The sequence below is a fragment of the Ovis aries genome, chromosome 1 (genome assembly GCF_016772045.2).
Source record: "Ovis aries strain OAR_USU_Benz2616 breed Rambouillet chromosome 1, ARS-UI_Ramb_v3.0, whole genome shotgun sequence".
NCBI lineage: Eukaryota > Metazoa > Chordata > Mammalia > Artiodactyla > Bovidae > Ovis > Ovis aries.
In genome coordinates, this window is record NC_056054.1 from 152,873,897 (window position 1) to 152,886,770 (window position 12,874).

A 12,874-nucleotide genomic window follows, 5' to 3' on the forward strand; every position below is an offset into this window, starting at 1 on the left:
TCCACAAAGAAAGAAATCAAAGATGACACAAGTAGATGGAGAAATATACCATGTTTGTGGATTGAAATAATCAATATAGTGAAAATGAGTATACTACTCAAAGCAATCTTTAGATTTAAAGCAATCCCTATCAAGCAACCAATGGTATTTTTCACAGAAATAGAACAAATAATTTCCCAATTTGTATGGAAACACACACACACACACACACACACACACACACACACACAAAACTTTGAATAGCCAAAGCAGTCTTGAGAAAGAAAAATGGAACTGGATGGATAAACTTTCCTGACTTCAGACTATAGTACAAAGCTACAGAAATTAAGACAGTATGGTACTAGCACATAGACAGAAATACAGATCAATAGAAAAAATAGAAGACCCAGAGATAAATCCATGTACCTACGGACACCTTATCTTTGACAAAGGAGGCAAAAATGTATAATGGAGAAAAGACAATCTCTTTAACAAGTGGTGCTGTGAAAACTGGTCAACCACCTGTAAAAGGATGAAACTAGAACACTTTCTAACACCATACACAAAAATAAACTGAAAATAGATTAAAAACCTAAATATAAGACCAGAAACTATACAACTCTTAGAGGGAAACATAGGCAGAATATTCTTTGACAAAAAATTACAGCAAGATCATCTGTGACCCACCTCCCAGAGTAATGGAAATATAAACAAAAATAAATAAATGGAACCTAGTTAAACTTAAAAGCTTTTGAACAATGAAGGGAACTATAAACAAGGTGAAAAGGCAGCCTTCAGAATGGGAGAAAATAATAGCAAACAAAACAACTGATAAAGAATTAACATCTAAAATATAGAAGCAGCTCAGGAAGCTCAATCCCAGAAAAATAAATGATCCAATCTAAAAGTGGGCCAAAGAACTAAAAAAACATATCTTCAAAAATATACACATGAAAAGATGCTCAACATGACTCATTATCAGAGAAATGCAAATCAAAATCACAATGAGGCACCATCTCACACCGGTCAGAATTGCTGCCATCTAAAAGTCTACAAATAATAAATGATGGGGAGTGTGTGGAGAAAAAGTAATTGTTGGTGAGAATGCAAACTAGTACAGCCACTTTGGAGAATAGTGTGGAGATTCCTTAAAAAATTGCAAATTGAAGTACCATATTTTTTGAGCTCCAAAATCACTGCAGATGGTGATTGCAGCCATGAAATTAAAAGACACTTACTCCTTGGAAGAAAAGTTATGACCAACATAGATAGCATATTGAAAAGCAAAGACGTTATTTTGCCAACAAAGGTCCGTCTAGTCAAGGCTATGGTTTTTCCAGTAGTCATGTATGGATGTGAGAGTTGGACTGTGAAGAAGACTGAGCGCTGAAGAATTGATGCTTTTGAACTGTGGTATTGGAGGAGACTCTGAGAGTCCCTTGGACTGCAAGGAAATCCAACCAGTCCATTCTGAAGGAGATCAGCCCTGGGATTTCTTTGGAGGGAATGATGCTAAAGCTGAAACTCCAGTACTTTGGCCACCCCATGCAAAGAGTTAACTCATTGGAAAAGACTCTGATGCTGGGAGGGATTGGAGGCAGGAGGAGAAGAGGACGACAGAGGATGAGATGGCTGGATGGCATCACTGACTCGATGGATGTGAGTCTGAGTGAACTCGGGGAGTTGGTGATGGACAGGGAGGCCTGGCGTGCTGTGATTCATGGGGTTGCAGACAGTCGCATACGACTGAGTGACTGAACTGAACTGAACTGAACTGAACTGAACTAATGATCCAGCAACCCCACTGCTGGGCATATACACTGAGGAAACCAGAATTGAAAGAGGCACATGTACCCCAACCTTCATTGCAGCACTGTTTACAATAGCCAGGACATGGAAGCAACCTAGATGTCCATTAGCAGATGAATGGATAAAGAAGTTGTGGTACATATACACAATGGAATATTGCTCAACTATAAAAAAGAATGCATTTGAATCAGTTCTAATGAGGTGGATGAAACTGGAGCCTATTATACAGAGTGAAGTAAGTTAGAAAAAGAAACACCAATGCAGTATATTAATGCCTATATATAGAATTTAGAAAGACAATAATGATGACCCTATGTACAAGACGCATATGTAAAAAGCAGACTTTTGTACTACATGGAAGAATATGAAGGTGGAATGATTTGAGAGAATAGCAATGAAAAATGTATATTACTTTATGTAAAATAGATGACTAGTGCAAGTTTGATGCATGAAGCAGGGCACTCAAAGCTGGTACTATGGGACAACCCAGAGGGATGGGGGGGGAGGGTGGAGTTAAAGGGTTTCAGAATAGGGGGACACATGTACACCCATGGCTGATTCATGTTGATGCATGGCAAAAACAACTGCAATATTTTAAAGTAATTAGCCTCCAATTAAAATAAATACATTAATTTTAAAAAAGAACATTCACATTCTTAATGGGAAAAGGCTAAATAAATAAATAACAAGGGCTAGGAAGAAACTGATACCAACCCTTATAAATAACCTTGAAGGGTACAAGACTTTCATGGAGGAAAGAAATACAGATGTGGAAATATTAAGAGAACTAGAACTAGAGCCTGAAGATGGCTGAATTGTTCCAATCTCATGAGAAAACTCAGAGAAGGCAATAGTACCCCACTCCAGTACTCTTGCCTGGAAAATCCTATGGACAGAGGAGCCTCGTAGGTTGCAGTCTATGGAGTCGCTAAGAGTTGAATACGACTGAAGTGACCTAGCAGCAGCAGCATGACAAAACTTGAATGGAGTAGAAGTTGATTCTTATGAATGAGCAAAGAAAATGGTTTCTTGAAATGGAAATGACTCCTGGTGAAGATGCAGTGAAGACTGTTGAAACAATAACAAAGTGTTTAGAATATCACATAAACTCAATTGATGGCAAGGTTTGATAGTATTGACTTCAGTTTGGATAAATGTAGACTATAAATGCCATCAAATAACATTGTCTGCTGCAGAGAATTTGTTCATGAAAGAAAGGATCAGTCAAAGCAACAGATGAATCATTGCCTTATTTTAAGAAATTACTGCCACCATCCCTACCTGATCAGTCAGCAGCCATTAATGCTGAGGCAAACCAATCTATAACAAACAGGTTGCTACTTGCTGAAGGGTCAGATGATGGCTAACTCTTTTATCAATGAAGAATTTAAAAATTAAGATAGGTACATTGTTTTCAGACATAAGGTTTATGCACACTTAATAGACAACAATATAATGTAAACATTTTTATATGCACTGAAAACCAAAAAACTTGTGTGACTTACTTTATTGTAATAATCACTTTATTGTGATTACATGGAACTGAACCTCCATATCTATGAGGTATGCTTGCATACCTCCATGTCAGTCAGTCATTTACATATGGAGCCCTCCAGAAAGGGATGAGCATAGCATAATGCGTATGGCAGGTCACCATGACTAAGGGCAGTTCTCTAAAGATGAGTTACTGTAAGTCACAACAGCAGCAGCAGCGGTTTGGGGAAGAAATAGATTCAATTTTTCAGAAAAGGCTATCTAGACAGAGCACAAACTGCATCCATTATACTATCCAAAGTGAAAGTGAAAGTCGCTCATGTGTGTCCAACTCTTTGTGACCCAATGGACTATACACTCCATGGAATTCTCCAGGCCAGAACACTGGGATGGGTAGCCTTTCCCTTCTTCAGCATATTGTCCCACCACAGGAACTGAGCACAGGTCCCCTGCATTGAAGGTTGATTATTTGCCAACTGAGCCACAAGGGCAGCCCAAGAATACTGGAATGGGTGGCCTATCCCTTCTCCAGGGGTTCTTCCCAACCCAGGAATCCAACCAGTGTCTCCAGCATTATAGGTAGATGCTTTACAAACTGAGTTATCAGAAAAACCCTATACTATCCAAATGGCTTATAATCCGTTTCACTTCCTTGTTTGCAATCTTTCAGTGGCTTCCTACAGGCTCCTATATTAACTCGAAATTACATAACACTGCATGCTTCTGTTCCCTTTCAATTTACCCATATTGATGCCCTATCCATATGGGTTGCTTTCAATTCATTTTAGTCGCTCAGTTGTGTCTGACTGTTTGTGACCCCATGGACTGAAGCACACCCAGACTCCCTGTCAATCACCAACTCCCAGAGTTTACCCAAACTCATGTTCATTGAGTTGGTGATGCCATCCAACCATCGCATCCTCTTTTGTCCACTTCTCCCACCATCAATTTTTCCAAGCAACAGAGTCTTTCCCAATCTGTCAGTTCTTTGCATCAGGTGGCTAAAGTATTGGGGTTACAGCTTCAGCATCAGTCCTTCCAATGAATATTCAGGACTGACTTCCTTTAGGACAGACTGGTTGGATCTCCAAGGGACTCTCAAGAGTCTTCTTTAACACTGAAGTTCAAAAGCATCAATTTGTAAGTGCTCAACTTTCTTTATAGCTCAACACTCACATCCATACAGTTCATGAGGTTCATATCAATAACCTCAGATATGCAGATGACATCACCCTTATGGCAGAAAGTGAGGACAAACTAAAGCGCTTCTTGGTGAAAGTGAAAGAGGAGAGTGAAAAAGTTGGCTTTAAACTCAACATTCAGGAAACTAAGATCATGGCATCTGGTCCCATCCCTTCGTGGCAAATAGATGGGGAAACAGTGGAAACAGTGACAGACTTAATTATTTTGGGCTCCAAAATCACTGCAGAGGGGTACTGCAGCCATGAAATTAAAAGATGCTTGCTCCTTGGAAGAAAAGTTATGATTAACCTACATAGTTTATTAAAAGACAGAGACATTATTTTGCTGACAAAGGTCCATTTAGTCAAAGCTATGGTTTTTCCAGTAATCATGTATGGATATGAGAGGTGGACTATAAAGAAAACTGAGCACTGAAGAAGTGATGCTTTTGAACTGTGGTGTTGGAGAAGACTCTTGAGAGTCCCTTGGATAGCAAGGAGATCCAACCAGTCCATTCTAAAGGAAATCAGTCCTGAATATTCATAGGAAGGACTGATGCTGAAGGCTGAAGCTCCAATATTTTGGCCAACTGATATGAAGAACTGACTCATTGGAAAACACCCTGATGCTGGTAAGATTGAAAGCAGGAGAAGGGGCCGACAGAGGATGAGATGGTTGCATGGTGTCACTGACTCAATGGACATGAGTTTCAGAAAGCTCCGGGAGTTGGTGATAGACAGGAGGTCTGGCAGGCTGCAGTCCACAGGTTCAAAAAGTTGGACATGACTGAGCTACTGAAGTGAATTGAACACATCTTTACATGGCTATTGGAAAGACCACAAGTTTGACTAGATGGACACTTTTTGGCAAAGTAACATCTCTGCTCTTTAATATGCTGTCTAGGTTGGTCATAACTTTTATTCCAAGGAACAAGTATCTTTTAATTTCATGTCTGCAATCAGCATCTGCAGTGATTTTGGTCCCCAAGAAATAAAGTCTGTCACTGTTTCCATTGTTTCACTATCTATTTGCCATGAAGTGATGGGACCAGATGCCATGATCTTGGTTTTCTGGATGTTGAGTTTTAAGCCAATATTTTCACTCTCTTTCATTTTCATCAAGAAGCTCTTTAGTTCTTTTTCCTTTTCTGCCATTAGTGTGGTGTCATGGATTTATTTATAAATTTTAAAATACTATCTTCTACACATATATGCACACTTTTTGGATGAAATGGCTTCATCTTTATATCAGCCTTTCTAGTCTAGCTAAAATTTCACTTCCTCCTTCACAGCCTCAATTCCCTAGACCCATGCCTTCAGCACAGGCCTGCATATGAACATCCCCAGCATGTATAATACACTAGTATAAACATCTGCTCACTCTTCTTTCACCTCTCTATAGAGAGAGATCTTTCAGAACAGAAACTGTGACTCTTATGTTTTTATCATATGTCTTAGTATATGATAAGCAGTGAATATACTTTTTCCTAATGGCAAATAGATAGGGAAACAGTGGCTGACTTTATTTTGTTGGGCTCCAAAATCAATGCAGATAGTGATTACAGCCATGAAATTAAAAAAAAAAATGCTTACTCTTTGGAAGGAAAGTTATGACCAACCTAGATAGCATATTATAAAGCAGATACATCATTTTGCCAACAAAGATCCGTCTAGTCAAGGCTATGGTTTTTCCAGTCATCATGTATGGATGTGAGATTTGGGCTATAAAGAAAGCTGAGCGCTGAAAAATTGATACTTTTGAACTGTGGTGTTGGAGAAGACTCTTGAGAGTCCCTTGGACGGCAAGGAAATCCAACCAGTCCATCCTAAAGGAGATCAGTCCTGGGTGTTCATTGGAAGGACTGATGTTGAAGCTGAAACTCCAATACTTTGGCCACCTCATGCGAAGATCTGACTCATTTGAAAAGACCCTGATGCTGGGAAAGATTGAAGGCAAGAGGATGAGATGGTTGGAATGCATCACTGACTCAATGGAGATGTGTTTGGGTGCACTCCGGGAGTTGGTGGTGTACAGGGAGGCCTGGTGTGCTGCAGTCCATGGGTTCACAAAGAGTCGGACATGACTGAGCAACCAAACTGTACTGAAATAAATGAATTAATGAGGCTACATATATGATAATCAAAGTAAGAAAAACAGAATGCACTATCATATTTTAAATTCAGTTCCATCATATTCTAATGCCACCCCTCTTTATTTTACTCTAATAAGGTCTTTGGATTATTACACTAGGATATTTAGAATTATGTGTCTCATTTTATTAGTAATTTAAGATTACCTCGTGTTTATGTTTAGACAAGTAATCTTGTTTGAAGCTGAATATCATTACAGGTTTTATATCTCCAAAGGCTACTCTCTGTCATCTAAGTTTCCCATGGCTAATCTACTAATTCCAAGATTTATATTTTTCCAATAGCAAATGATATTCCTAAGTAGAACTCTGCAGGATTATGTTGCACTCGATTATGGTTGCCATTACAGTTGTCTGTGCATCTAAGTTCCCACTTCTGTTTATTCAGACTTTTTATATTGTTTATTTCCAAACTTATTCTGTAGTCCACTGAAGGAGGAACAGGAAAATTAGTTAACTTTCCTGTAGTCATCATACTTTCTTCTATTTTTCCTTTACCTTTGAGATTCCAAAACAATCCTTCATTAGTTGTTTTGTTTTCCTTTCCTCATTAACACTTCAAAAATGTTTATATTTATGTATTGCTTCATCTTTTCTTGCCTTCCTATTATTATTTTTTTTAATTTTTATTTTTACTTTATTTTGCTTTACAATACTGTATTGGTTTTGCCATACATTGACATGAATCAGCCACGGGTGTACATGAGTTCCCAATCCTGAGCCCCCCTCCCACCTCCCACCCCATATCATCTCTCTGGATCTTCCCCGTGCACCAGCCCCAAGCATCCTGTATCCTATATCGAACATAGACTGGCAATTCGTTTCTTACATGATAGTATTCATGTTTCAATGCCATTCTCCCAAATCATTCCACCCTCTCCCTCTCCCACAGAGTCCAAAAGTCCGTTCTATACATCTGTGTCTCTTTCGCTGTCTCTCATAGAGGGTTATCATTACCATCTTTCTAAATTCCATATATATGTGTTAGTATACTGTATTTGTGTTTTTCTTTCTGGCTTACTTCACTCTGTATAATCAGCTCCAGTTTCATCCACCTCATTAGAATTGATTCAAATGTATTCTTTTTAATGGCTGAGTAATACTCCATTGTGTATATGTATCTCTATTAGTTTCTTGAAGCTCATATACTATACATATTTACATGGTAAAAATATTTTCACTCAAAAATAGCACATAATATTCAGCATGGCTGTCATGTTAGCATGCAGCTTTTAACATTTAAAAAAAAACCTGATACTCTTCAGTTAGATGTTGTTAAGATCTATGTTTTTACCTAGTCTTATGCATAATATCTTAATGTTTATCCATGCACTGTCATCAACTGAGCTTTTTCCTGTTGTAATCTAATCTCAGTCAGAATAGTCATTTTCCTATGCTGCTGCTTGGATAATAACTGCATTCTCTCCATTTGCACTTGCTCTCTCTTGAAACTCAAGTGTAGAGGTTTTATCAACTGTTCCTCTGTGCTATATAGAACTACACTGTACTCATTGTAAAGAATTTCAATTCTTCTTTAGCTCCTGCTTTTAATAGAAAAAGAACAACTTCAATGTTGAATTTGACCAGAGCAAGTCTTCTCCATTTTTAAAAAAAATCCATGATTCCAAGTCACATCCTAAGTTATACTTCCAGACATGCCTTTGGCTATAGCACTCCAAGGTTTTCCTTTTTTACAATTTCTTTCCTCTAGGCTTGCACTGCAGAAGAGCTTCCCAGAAGTGTTTTTGCTATCAATACATTGGTAGAACTTTGAATCAGGTTCAGCACAGGTCACAAGGATGACAAGTGGAAAGTAACCCAGAGATAAGCCCAGCACTAATTAGTGACAAGAGTGGCTGGATAATATTACCTCTTCTGTGCTGAACATCTGCTTGATTCAATCTACTAGGTTACAGGCACTTGCTCCTTTAATTCTAAGATAGCATTCAGAACCGAGTGGTATTTCCATTTCACAGATGAGGTTTAGCAAGGTTAAGCAGTTTGCTCAAGAACCTTGAGCTTTTAAATGGCAGAGTTGGTATCTAACTCATGCCATCTACTTAGTGAAACAGTCAGGCTATTTGATTTGAACTCTCTTGATTAGTTTTCTCAACTCTCTCTTTGATTTATTTACCACGCACATACATCATGCCCACGAGGTGCCAGGCACTGTCCTAAAGGACTTATATATATATATATATATATATATATAAATTTACTCTTAACAACCCTACAAGTTATGCATTGCCATTTTCATTTCAGAGAGGAGGAAACTGGGGCCAAAAATATTCAGTAACTTGCTCAAGATCACACCGCCTATGAATACTTTCTTTTCACACATGTAACTAAATTTGGAAATGCAATAAAGTCGTATGTTTCTGGATTTATTTTAGTTTTTTTAATTTATTTATTTTTAATGGGAGGATAATTGCTTTACAATATTGAGTTGGTTTCTGCCATACATCAGCGTGAATCAACCATAGGCAATCATATGTCCCCTCTCTCTTGAAACTCCTTCCCACCTCCCACAAACAAGTTTATATTTACAAGCAGAAGTTTTTGTTTGAGCTCTAGCACTCAATTGTCCACGCCTGGAAGACATATACCTTTTAAGCCTCAGTTGTTCTAACTGCCACTACTAATGCTTCCTTTGGCAGCTGTTAGATTTCTGAGCTGAGAAACTTGGGATTAATAACAGTTTCTGGGGGATGTACATTACTGATCCAGTATATTTCATTGATGACACGTCTTACTTCTTCAATACCCTTCACTCTAGTTTAGGCCCTCTGTGTCTGAAAGTAACAAGTACTTTGCAGCCTCCCTAGAACTATAGCCTACTGACAAGGACCATTAACTAATTTAGATTTAAGTGTCTGTAGAATTGCTGGCTAGAACTACTACACTGGTGCCATGGGTTAATAAAGTTTTTCTTCTATCAGAAGCTCTCCAGTTCTGCCTTATGTCTCATATTTCTTCTCACTGGAACTTAATGCACTGGAAACTGGTGCGTGTCTATGTGGTTATTATGTACAGGAACACATGACATAGTTTGAATGAAATGTAGATTTTCTATTATGTAATCAGATGAATAATTTACTTCATGTATAACATTAACGAGATTAGGAAAAAGGTGTTATCATTTGTTACACGGGTCCTCTATGATGTTATTTGGTGTAATGTTCTTCACACGAATTGCTCTGACAGTTTTTATATCTTGTCATCACATGCTGATGGCAGTGTGCAAATAGGTTTGCCACATAGGAATTACCTGTCCCACAAGTTCATTTTCAATGGCATTCTAAAGATCAGCCATCCTTGCAGGAGTTAAGAAAGATTTATAGAATCACTACAATGCAAATCTTTAGAAAGAAAGACAAAAATCACTGACAGTTTTGTGTAGTAGAGCATAAAAGAAGTACACTATTTTTAACACTTTATATATTTTTAGATTTAATGAATATACAATAAAAACATAAAAATTGAATTTCTATATAATCAATTTTAATGTCTTCACATTTTAAACAACAGGTCCAGAGAAATCTGTATAAAAAGCTTATACTAGAAACAACAAATGACTAACAACTTAAAAAGCTAGAAATTCCAACACATTATTCACTATACAAAGCAGTGGTATACACAGCAAATTATCTAGATATGTAGATATAGATTATCGAAAAGAACTAGAAAATTTCCAACTTCCATGTTTGTAAATTCACATTTTCTTGGTCACAGGGAACTAAAAATACTATAGTAAGAGAAACTAATATCTTACAATATTCTGGTTGAATATTTATGTGTGTTGCTGTTGTTGTTTTTCAGTTGCTAAGTCATATCCAACTCTTCAATACCACGGACTATAGCACACCGAGTTTCTCTGTCCTCAACATTCTCCCAGACATTGCTCAAATTCATGTCCATTGATTCAGTGATGCTATCCAACCATCCTCTGTCACTTCCTTCTCCTTTGCCTGATGCTTTCCCAGCATCAATGTCTTTTCCAATGAATCAGTTCTTCCCATCATGTGGCCAGAGTATCGGAGCTTTAGCTTCAGCATCAATCCTTACAATATTCAGGGTTGATTTCCTCTAGGATTGACTGGTTTGATATCCTTGCTTTCCAAGGGACCCTAAAGAGTCTTCTCCAGCAACACAGTTCAAAAGCATCAATTCTTTGGCACTCAGCTTTCTTTATGGACCAACTCTCACATCTGTACATAACCACTGGAAAAACTGTGGCTTTGACTATATGTGGACCTTCGTTGACCGAGAGATGTCTCTGTTTTTAATACATTGTTTGTCATAACTTTACTTCCAAGAGCAAGCATTTTTAATTTCATGGCTGCAGTCACCATCCATGGTAATTTTGGAGCCCAAGAGAAAAAAATATGTAACTGCTTCCAATTTTTCCCCTTCTATTTGCCATGAAGTGATGGGACTGAGTGCCATGATCTTAGTTTTTTTAATGTTGAGCTTCAAGTCAGCTTTTTCACTCTCCTTTTCACCCTCATCAAAAGGATCCTTACTTTCTCTTCATTTTCTGCCTTTAGGCAGGTATCATCTGCATATCTGAAGTTGTTGATATTTCTCCTGGCAATCTTGATTCCAACCTGTGGTTCATTCACCCTGGCATTTCATATGATGTACTATGCATATAAGTTAAATAAACACCATGAAAATATACATCCTTTTTGTACTCCTTTCCTACTTTTGAACCAGTCAGTTGTTCCATGTCCAGTTCTAACTATTGCTTCTGTATATGTATGTGTGTTTTGCTGTTTATTCACTAAGTTGTGTCTGACTTTTTGTGATCCCTGGGACTGTAGCCCACCAGACTCCTCTGACAATGAGATTTCCCAGGCAAGAATACTGGATAGGGTTGCCATTTCTTCTCCCGGGAGATCTTTCCAACCCAAAGTTTGAATCCACCTCTCCTGCATTGGCTGGCAGATTTTTTACCACTATGCCACCAGGGAATCCTACTCATATGCATGTGCATACCTACTAAGTCGCTTCAGTTGTGTCTGACTCTTTGTGATCTTATGGACTGTAACCCCCTAGACAAATCTGTCCATGGGATTTTCCAAGCAAGAATACTGGAGTGGATTGCCATATTCTCCTCCAGGGAATCTTCCCTACCCAGGGATTGTACCCTTGCCTCTTAAGTCTCCTGCATTGGCAGGTAGGTTGTTTTAACACTAGCGACACCTAGGAATCCCCATATATATATTTACACATATACAAACATATATACATATATAGGCTATATATATTTATGCATAAAAGTTGGCTTAAAACTCAATATTCAGAAAACTAAGATCATGGCATCTGGTCCCATCACTGCAAAAAACTAAGATCATAGCATATGATCCCATCTTTTCATGACAAATAGATGGGGAAACAGTGTCTCTGCTTTTTAATATGCTGTCTAGGTTGGTCATAGCTTTTCTTCCAAGGACCAAGTGTCTTTTAATTTTATGACTGCAGTCATCATCTGCAGTAATTTAGGAGTCAGCCACTGTTTCCACTTTTTCCCCATCTATTTGCCATGAAGTGATGGAGCTGGATGCCATGATGTTAGCTTTTTAAATGCTGTTTTAAGCCAACTTTTGCACTCTCCTCTTTCACTTTCATCAAGGGGCTCTTTAGTTCTTCTTCGCTTTCTGCCCTAAGGGTAGTGTCATCTGCATATTTGGGGTAATTGATATTTCTACTGGCAATCTTGATTCCAGCTTGCACTTCATCCCGCTTGGCATTTCACATGATGTACTCTATATATAAGCTAAATAAGCAGGATGACAGTATGCAGCCTTGATGTACTCCTTTCCCAATTTGGAACCAGACTGTTGTTCCATGTCCAGTTCTCACTATTTTAGTCCAGTTCTAACTAAATTCACTGATTAGCTCTAGTAATTTTCTGATATTATCTTAGAGCTTTACTTCTTTTGTCTTCTTTTTATTTATTTATTTTTTTATTTTTTAACTTTTTATTTTATATTGGAATAGAGCTGATTAACAATGCTGTGAGAGTTTCAGGTGCACAGTGAAGGGACTCAGTCACATATATGCACGTATCCATTCTCCCCCAAACTCCCTTCCCATCGAGGCTGCCACATAACACTGAGCAGAGTTCCATGTGCTATAGAGTAGGTTCTTGTTGGCTATCCATTTTCTTTTTTTTTTTTTTTATGGTAGCCAGCTTTAATTAATTTATTATTTTTTTTAATTTTAAAATCTTTAATTCTTACATGCATTCCCAAACAT